This window comes from Meles meles, chromosome 12 (assembly GCF_922984935.1).
Source record: "Meles meles chromosome 12, mMelMel3.1 paternal haplotype, whole genome shotgun sequence".
Taxonomy (NCBI): Eukaryota; Metazoa; Chordata; class Mammalia; order Carnivora; family Mustelidae; genus Meles; species Meles meles.
Genome location: NC_060077.1, coordinates 64,130,570 through 64,139,852, shown reverse-complemented (window position 1 = coordinate 64,139,852; position 9,283 = coordinate 64,130,570).

The window sequence follows — 9,283 nt, the reverse complement described above, 5'->3', positions numbered from 1 at the left end:
GGGGGAGGGGCCTGTTGTGGTGACTCTCAAGTGTCTTTGCCTGAGGCGGGATTGCACCGCCCTTACCGGCGGCCGGACTAAGTAATCGGCTCGGGTTCGCTTTTGGGAGCTTCTGTTCCCTGAACGCTTTCCGTAGAGTTCCGGAGGACGGGAATGAAAATGGCGGCCTCACAGTCTCCGGCCCGGAGGAGCCGAGAGCCTGGGGCCCCACTCCTCAGTGCGCCCCCAGAGGACAGCACCCAATCATTCCCGTATCCCCAGCCTCTAGCCGCGCTCCGAGCTCACCCAGCCCGCGACCAGTTCAAGGTAACCCCGAGCTGAGAGTTCAGTCCTCGGCTCTGTCTCTGCAGCCGGCTTCTCCGTTCTAATACCTGCGAGCTCTCCGACACTCCGACACCCCCGATCCTTCTGTGACCCTGTGGGACCTGGGGCCACGCTGACCCCGCGTGGGCTTCACCCTGGTTTAGCCTCTGGAGCAATGTCCCTCAGTGGAACAGACTTTTAAAAGTCCTGATTTTGTGCTCCGTTCCTCCGCCGCTTGCTGGGAGCCGGCCCCTCCCCCCGCGGTCTATCTTCCCGTCGTTTTAGATTCACTTCTCCGCCAGTCCTACCTTTCAGAAAGTGGTTGATTTTCTGTTTCTAGAGTTGCTGTTCTTCTTCTCTTCGCTCTCCCGTTGGATTTGTAGGTGTTTGCAATGTTTAGATAAGCTATCGAGCTGATCTCCTGCTACCTGATGTAGTCTCAGGCTGCTACTTCTCCACCATCTTGACTCCTCCCTCCGTATTTACTTTTTTGATCAAGTGAATTCATGTCCATAAAGTGCTCAGAACAGAACCTGGCTTTTTTTTTTTTTTTAAGATTTTATTTATTTGAGAGAGAGAGTGCAAGCACACATGCAGGGGAAGGGTCCAAGGGAGAGGGAGAAGCAGACTCCCTGCTGAAAGGAAGCCCAATCCCTGGCTAATCCCAGGACTCTGGGATCACAACCTGAGTAGAGGGTAGATACTTAACTGATTGAGCCACCCAGGGACCCCTGGAACCTGGTTTATTATAAACAATAAATGTTGACTGTAACAATTACTATTATGTTAAAAAAAAAACAGGGCCATTGCTGAGTTGCAAATATAAATATGACTTCTAACAATGAATTGCAGGAGGAGGAACAAACTAATTTTCACTCTAACCTTTTGAGTTCTCTGCTGAGAACTCTGTAACAAAAGACTGATTAACAAGAGAAGAATAAATAAAAGTTTAATTAACATGTATACCTCATGTATACATGGGAGATACCCAGGGAAAATGAGTAACTCTCAGAGGTGTTTTAGAATCCTTTTAAATTAAATTTCTTTTAAGAATCCATCCTTAAATATATTTTTCAACTAAAGGCAAAAGAAAAGAGTATAGACTAGGCCAGGGGTCTAGGACAGGGGACCTGATCAGGAAAAGTACTGTAAATAAAAATAAGGCTATGCAGATTTCTGTCAGTGGTTTCTCCATAGAGAAGAGTTTCTGGAGATTTAGTCATCCTTTTCTTGGAGAAAAAGACACCCTTACAAATGGAAATTTACTTTATATATGTAAATTTCCCCTACAAAAGCATAATTTCCTCTCTGTTTCTAGAGCTTCTCTTATGTCTGACGTTTCTCAAAATAATTAGCTCAAAACAGTTTTTATGCCAAAGAGGCATATTTTGGGATGGTGTATATTCTGCCACCCAACAAAGTGATAGAACTGAAGAAATGATATAATCCAAAGACCTAGTGTTTAGCTAAACAGGGCTGGAATTATACTGTGGGGGTCAGAATTAGACACATGTGACTCTATTTCTAAATCTTCAAACTGGGCCCAGGGTAAATTGTTATTTTTTCTTACCTAGTTCTCTCTCAAGCTGATTGAGTTTTTATTTTTTTTGCCATCTTTGGCTTATTTTGCCCAATTTTCTATCCAAGGACAGTTTTGACGGAATTCTCAGAGTGGTATGTTAAAGTCACGTGGTCTAGAGATTGATATTGACAAGCTGCCTGAATGATTACTGTAAATCCAAAAAAGCAACTAATTTTCAGTTTCTCACACCTCCAAATACAAGGTGTCTGAACGTTATCACACAAAAAGAGAAGAATTAAAGAGGAAAACCTTGATTAGTTAGCAGCCAAATAGAGACCTCCTTGGAGACCTAAAAAATATAAATTGATTTGATGAAACCACCACTTTTGTTTAAACTCACTGGGATTACTGAAAAAGGGCAAACTGTACAAGATTTGAATATGGCATGAGAGCTATGACCACAGGAAGTGGGGGGCGAATGTTTTCCATATCTGTACACAGACTGCACTGAACTATGTGACCTTTATGTGCTCAGTTATGGCTTGAGAGACCCTTTCCTATAGTGTGAACTTACTGCATATACTAGGAAGAGGTCTCCAAATTTTCATGGTGGAAATAATCTCAGAGATCACCCAAGAAAACCTCTTTATTTTACATAGGAAAGAATTGAGGCCTTTTAAAAGAATGCTATGGCTAATTTGGGAGAATCTAGGTCTCTACATCCAGCCCACTTTTCAGCAACCCTTCCTGTTAGGTAAGCAAATTATATGCACTTTCTTCCTTGTTTGAGCTTTGCAAGTGGGCACTCCTTAACTCTTTGTCAGCTCTATTAAGCTGGGCTAACTTCCTAGGGCTAAACATACAATCATTTTTCAGTTCTTGGCAATCTGTTCTATTAAATTTGCATATTCAAATATGCAGCATTTATGTCTGATCTCTAAAAGAAAACTCACTAAATTCCTAGTAGGATTATTCTCTCTTTTTCTCTTTGGCTAGGGACAGAGATTTGAATAACAACTGAGAGAGAAAGCAGAAGTTAGGCAGTGCTTTCATAAATGAAATTAGCAAGTTTCTATAATTTAAAGGTTCTATTTGTAATTCTAAAAACCTTTTTCCTTCCTCCTTGCTTAGCTTTGGGCGTGAATAAAAGTATTGGGGAGGGTGGAAATGTTTGCTTTTCTTCCTCTTAATGGGTAAGAGATAACTAAATGCTGAATTTACAAAATACTTTGCTGGTTCTGGATTTTATGCATGAGCACAAGATGAATATCATGGCTTGGATCTTAACTGAGTAATATCTGCAAAGTCACTTTGCTGTATATATGAAAAATCTACATTGTTTAACTTGACAATCTTCTCAAATGATATCCACAAGTATTTAGCATTAAAAAGCTCAGTTTAGAATTTGAATTGCTAATGTTGAGTTTCCAATTCAAGGTTCTACAATCCAAAACAGGCTTGAAAAGGAAAAACAAAAAAGAACAAGCATAATTGAAGGGAAACAGTAACATTGGCTCCCACTTGGATAAGTTGCTTGCAGGCAACCTAAGGGGTCCTCACTCTGTATGACTTCCAATTGCCTTACATTCTACCATGCTCCAGGGTGGAACATCCTAAAGAAAATATTGATGTTACTGTTATCCAAGCTGAAAGAGAAACACACACACACACACACACACACACACACACACACACACACACACACAAGCACATTAAACTAAGCAGAATCCCAACATGAATTTTAAGAGGGAAGAAACCAGCCAACTTTTCACACAAATTTACTGTTCTCATCAAATTTGATATTCTCTTTTTCTCTTTCTTCCTCCTACACCTCATGTTATGGATGAAACCTCTGGACTTGGGCAGTTATGGGCAAAACTATGCAAAGTTTGAAATTTTTTCTTTGTGTCTTACTCCCCACCCCCCTTTTAAATTGGTCTTTCTGTGGCTCTATTTCCTTCTTAGATATTTACATGGAGCAAAGGATCTAGATTTAATTGTATTGTTTATGTTTCTAAGGGTAATCAGAACACTTTCAGGTGGTTAGTTACCATTATTAAAAATCACTCAAGAAATTCTCTAGTTATTTTAACAGGAACCAAAAATGTTCATCATTGATTAGTCAGTTTCTGGAATAAATTGTTTCTAAATTCCAAGTCAATTGAAAAATGATGGATAGCAGATTTATACAATAGAGAAAAGGTTGTATTCTTTTATCTGTGTTCAAGAGTAATTTAAAAAATTAAATCATGACTCTTGTAGAAATATATAATAAATGCATATCAAAGTTTTTTTCTATTAATTAGTTAATGATGGTACCAGTAAAGTTCTAAAACTGGTTAAAAAGAACATCTCAGGGGCGCCTGGGTGGCTCAGTGGGTCAAAGCCTCTGCCTTCAGCTCAGGTCATGATCCCAGGGTCCTGAGCTCTCAGTTCAGCTTCCTCCTCTCTCTCTGCCTGCCTCTCTGCCTACTTGTGATCTCTGTCTGTCAAATAAATAAATAAATTTTAAAAACCTTTAAAAAAAACAATGCTTTCAAAAAAAAAAAAGAACATCTGAATAACAACGGTATGTTTAGGCAATTAGGAATTCTCAAAGAATTTACTAATAAACGTTAAGACTGCTTAACATATCCTATAAGAAAAGTGACCAAGATTCTCTCTTTGACCAAAGTAATCAGGTGCCTTGAGTCCTGTTCTTAACTAGACATCAACATTGGGCTCCTGGGTCTATCCTATAGCATCTTTCTCCAAGGTTAGCAAAAAATCCTTCTGAGTCACTTTAGAGAGGATGTCCCACCCTCAATACCTGATTACTCTTAATTCTGGGTCAAATTTGTCATCCCCCACCTCTGGCATCTGATCACCCTGGTCTGCCTTCAGCAAGAATCCTTTCAAGTGGTTTTATTTTTTTTTTATTTTTTTATTTTTTATTTTTTTATTTGACAGCGAGAGAGAGAGAGATCACAAGTAGGCCGAGAGGCAGGCAGAGAGAAAGAGAGAGGGAAGCAGGCTCCTGCCAAGTAGAGAGCAGAGAGCCCGATGCGGGACTCGACCCCAGGACCCTGAGATCATGACCCGAGCCGAAGGCAGCGGCCCAACCCACTGAGCCAGTGGTTTTAGCCAGAATCCCTGCTGACTCCTAATGTTTCCTCTTAGTATTTTCCATCCACTAACCACCCCATCCAAGCCTGCTTTCTGCGTTTATGAATCTTCTCTGTCCATATCGTAATAGGAATTGAGCCTGTTTCTATACTGAGTTATGTATTCCACTATTGAAATAATTCTTGAATAAAATCTGTTTTTACTGTTTTAACTACTGTCCAGCTTGGTTTTCTTTAACAGAAGTTGTTATGCCCCAATAATGGGTCCGTGATTAAAGGAGAGAGACTGATACAAAGAGAAGGTCAAGAAAAGCTTTATTTCCAGCCAAGCATCAAGAATCTAACTGAACCTTTGGGGTCGCGCCTCTTACAAGAGAGGGCGACCCTTCTCTGTTTCACAGACTAGCTTTTAAGGGCAAAGGCCATGCGGTCGGGCCTGGCCATGCACAGGTGACCAATGAAATTATAACACACACAGGAAACTCCTCAGTGATGCTAGGTGACCAACTGAATTACAATTTACCCTAGTAGACATTAGAACCAGCCTATTACACCTTGATTAGGATTGGTGCCAAAAAGGCTCCCAAAGGGTGGGGCCCATACTCCTTGGTAACCAGGGAGACAGTATGCATCCCCCCACTGATCAGATGTCTCCACCTGGCCTGACCCACCCTTGTATCTGGGCTGTTACCTGGAGCTGGTTTCCGGGAATTGTCTCCAAGTAAATCCCCTGGGGGAAGGGGAGCAGGGACAATTTCTAAATAGGTCCTTACAAAGTGAAAATCAATTGTATCTCTGTTGGACAAAATTAATTGGCACATTTTGGGGCAAAATTGATGTGCATTGCTCTTAGTTTTGTACAGTTTGCAGAGTTTTAAACGGTTAGTCAAAGGTGATGAAAGTGGTAGAGCCTATAAAATCACATAACCCTGAAAGGTCTGCTAGACTATGCTTAGCATTCTGTTGAAAGGAGATCCAGTAACCATTACACCCATTTCAAAATCCTCCCCAGTTTTTCCTTACATCAGATACTGGATTATCTGAGATAGTGGAAGCTTGGTAGTCATCTTCCCTCTTCATTATCATTCAGTAGCTGTTTCTTTCAAAGGCTACACTTGTTTCATTCACCCCATTGGTCACCGTTTCTAAATTCATCTGAGAGACTATCACTAAAACAATGTTGAGTGAAATGAATTGCACACACCTGTATGAAGGCAGAAGCACATTTTGATATTCTTTTAAGGTCTACTTCTTCCAGATTACTCTCAGGATTCATATATATATATATATATGAATATTTACATATGAATATATATATTTATTTGAGATATTGAAAACAGAAAATCTCAAGTATTGAAGAATATAATTACTATCTGTGGGAGGCAGAATAATGCCTATCAAAGATGTCCATGCTCTAACGTGCAGAATCATGAATATGTTACTTACATGTAAATTAAGGTCGGAATTAAGTTTGATAATCAGTTTACTTTGATAAAGGGAAATTATGGTAGATTATCCAGGTGGGCACAATGTAATCACAAGAGTTCTTAAAAGTGGGAGGGAGAGGTAGAAGTAGCAAGTCAGAGTAAGTTGTAGCTATGGAAGTATGGTCAGAAAGGTGCAATGTTACTGACTTGAAGGTGGAGGAAGAGGGCATGAACCAGGGAATGTTGATGGTTTCTAGAAGCTGGAAAGGCAAGAAAAGGAATTCTCCCCTAGAATTTCCAGAAAGGCATACAGTTTTGCTGACAACTTGATTTTAGCCTAGTAAATCTGTGTAGGACTTATAAAGAGAACTGTCAGATAATATATTTGTGTTGCTTAAGTCACGAATTTGGGGGTTATATATTCAGAAAGCATCCATAAGCAATATGTGAACAAATCTGTACATCTGGATTTGGCCCATAGGAGGCAGTTTGCTGACTCTTGTATTAGAGTCACTGCCATATGCAGTATTAATCATTGGGAAATAAGAAATTATCCAGTTTGGTGGCCATATATTCTGACCTCAAAGTTAATATGATAAATGCAAAAAAAAAAATGTTGATGGAATGAATAGGCATTAACTTTGGGAATTATTCTGTAAAATTTCGTATCTTGTCACTGTATTTACAATTTATTTTCTTTGACCTTCATGAACTTATAATTTAGTTCAGATGAGAAGCTATGACTCAAAGAACATTGGAAGGTCAAATGAGTGATGTGGATAACAAGTGTCATAAATATTCAAGACGGGGAAGTCAGTTGAAGTGAATGAATCAAGAGAAGATAGAATGGGAACCATAGCCCTAAACTGGGCCATAAAGGATAGACAAGAAGATATTCTAGAAAGAATCTGACTATATCTGAGTAAATCTCTTGATACAGAGACTTGCAAAAAGTAAATGACAAATGTATGTTTTTGTTGCTGGTATTATCATGAATAAAATGATGATTATGGCAGAGTAGAATCCAGTGGAACAAGAGAGAGTATGTTACAGGATTGATGCCACTCCTAGAGAACACAAAAACATGCATTTGATTCTCACTCTGATTCCCAATCTGGTGTTTATATGTGGTCATGGCTCAAATTGGGTGCCAAGTTTTTACAAGTTGTAACATCTTCTTTAGCAATAAGATCCTAAGAAGAAATTGGCATAACTTTCTCTGATCTAGCATTGAAAACTCATTATTTGAGGTTTCTTGAATTTATTCTTAGAATGCCATCAAAATATATGACCATAAAAATCACATTCTTTCAATTCACTTACTCATATTTTATGCTTTGTATTATCACCCATTCAGTCCCTTAGGTTTTTAATGATTGAGTTTTTGCTCACCCTGCTTACTTTTTCCAGGAGAAAAAACAGCTTATTGCCAAGTGAAAAAGCATAGACTAGAGACACAGGGAAATGATGCCATGAGTAACAGATGGACTTTTTTCCTCTGCTTAACTGCTCTTAATTCTTAGTGCTTTTTTTAGGGCTTGAAAAAAGTATATCTTTTCTCTAGTGCCAAGTATTCAGAACCAATGTATTAGTCACTCTATTCAGAAGTCTACCTCTGCATCTGAGAGAAGAGCAGTCAAGAGGATGACATTCTTCAATATCTGTTGTGTCTTTAAGTTTCATCCTAGGCATAAAAATAGAAGGCTCAATATTTCATTCATAGTTCTGCATCTGTCCCAATACATTATTTCTCTCAATGTGTAGTCTTACAACCCCCTCTTGTCTTCCTTCTTCTCTTTACCACTGCCACCATCACTGCCACCACAGTCATCATCAGTAGTCACTCGTTCCTGCTGTGTGAGGAACCTAGGGATGAACGATGCCACTAGACTTGGTCTCTTCCTTCCTTTAAGAACTATATGCCATAATGGGAGAGAGATCTTATTTAAAAAAAAAAAATCTATTGTGAAAACAAGGTGACTAAACTAAATAAAAACAGTGTTAAATACAGGAGAAGGCAAATGGTTCACTGAATGTGGTAGGTGATAGGATGATTTTATGCCGTCTTTTCTCTCCACGCCATCCCTTGGCTTAGAACATCTTTTTCTTCTACTCTCTTTCTGATCCTCCCTTAAGAAGACTTTTTCGTACTTACATCTCCCCTCCTGTCTATGTTAGGAAATCTTCCTAACATAGCTCATTAAGCATAGTGGGTGGACCTCGAGCAACATAGTTACTGTTCTTTAATGCTTGTTGGTCTTCCCAAGTAAATAATACTCTTCTTAAAGACAGAAGCAGTAATGTGTACATCATTCTATCCTCAGCATAGCTCCTCAGACTAGAAGCTACTCAATAAAGAGATGTTAAGTAAATGGCTCTGGATAAAGGGGGAGCTTTCTTTAAATATGTGCTTCATGAAGAAATGTGAACAATGAATATTCAGCAAAAAACTTATACATAGTGCAGAGGAGGGTTATGCCTTTTGGATAGGGAAAAATGATTACATATTGGTGAAAATAATATAGGGCAATGACTAAGAGCTTTGATTCTGAAGTCATTTTGACTTGGGTTTATATTTCAGCTGAGTCGTAGTGTGTAGTCCTCTTAAAAATTACTCAGATCTCTAAATCTCTATTTCATGATCTGTACACCAAGAATAATAATATCAACTTCACAGATATTTGTGAAGATTAAGTTTTAAAACGCTATTAAAGTGCTTAGCAAAGTATATAGTGAAAAAAATACATAGCCTCAATAAGTAAAAAAAACTTGTTCTAAGTCACAATATATGTCGTTGTCATGATTGTACCCACATTTGGCTGACTGCATATTCCTATCACTTATATTACCCCTGCACTTACAACTTTTAAAAAGGGCCTTTTAAGATTAAGAATTACGAGTGGGGTGCCTGGGTGGCTTAGTTGGTT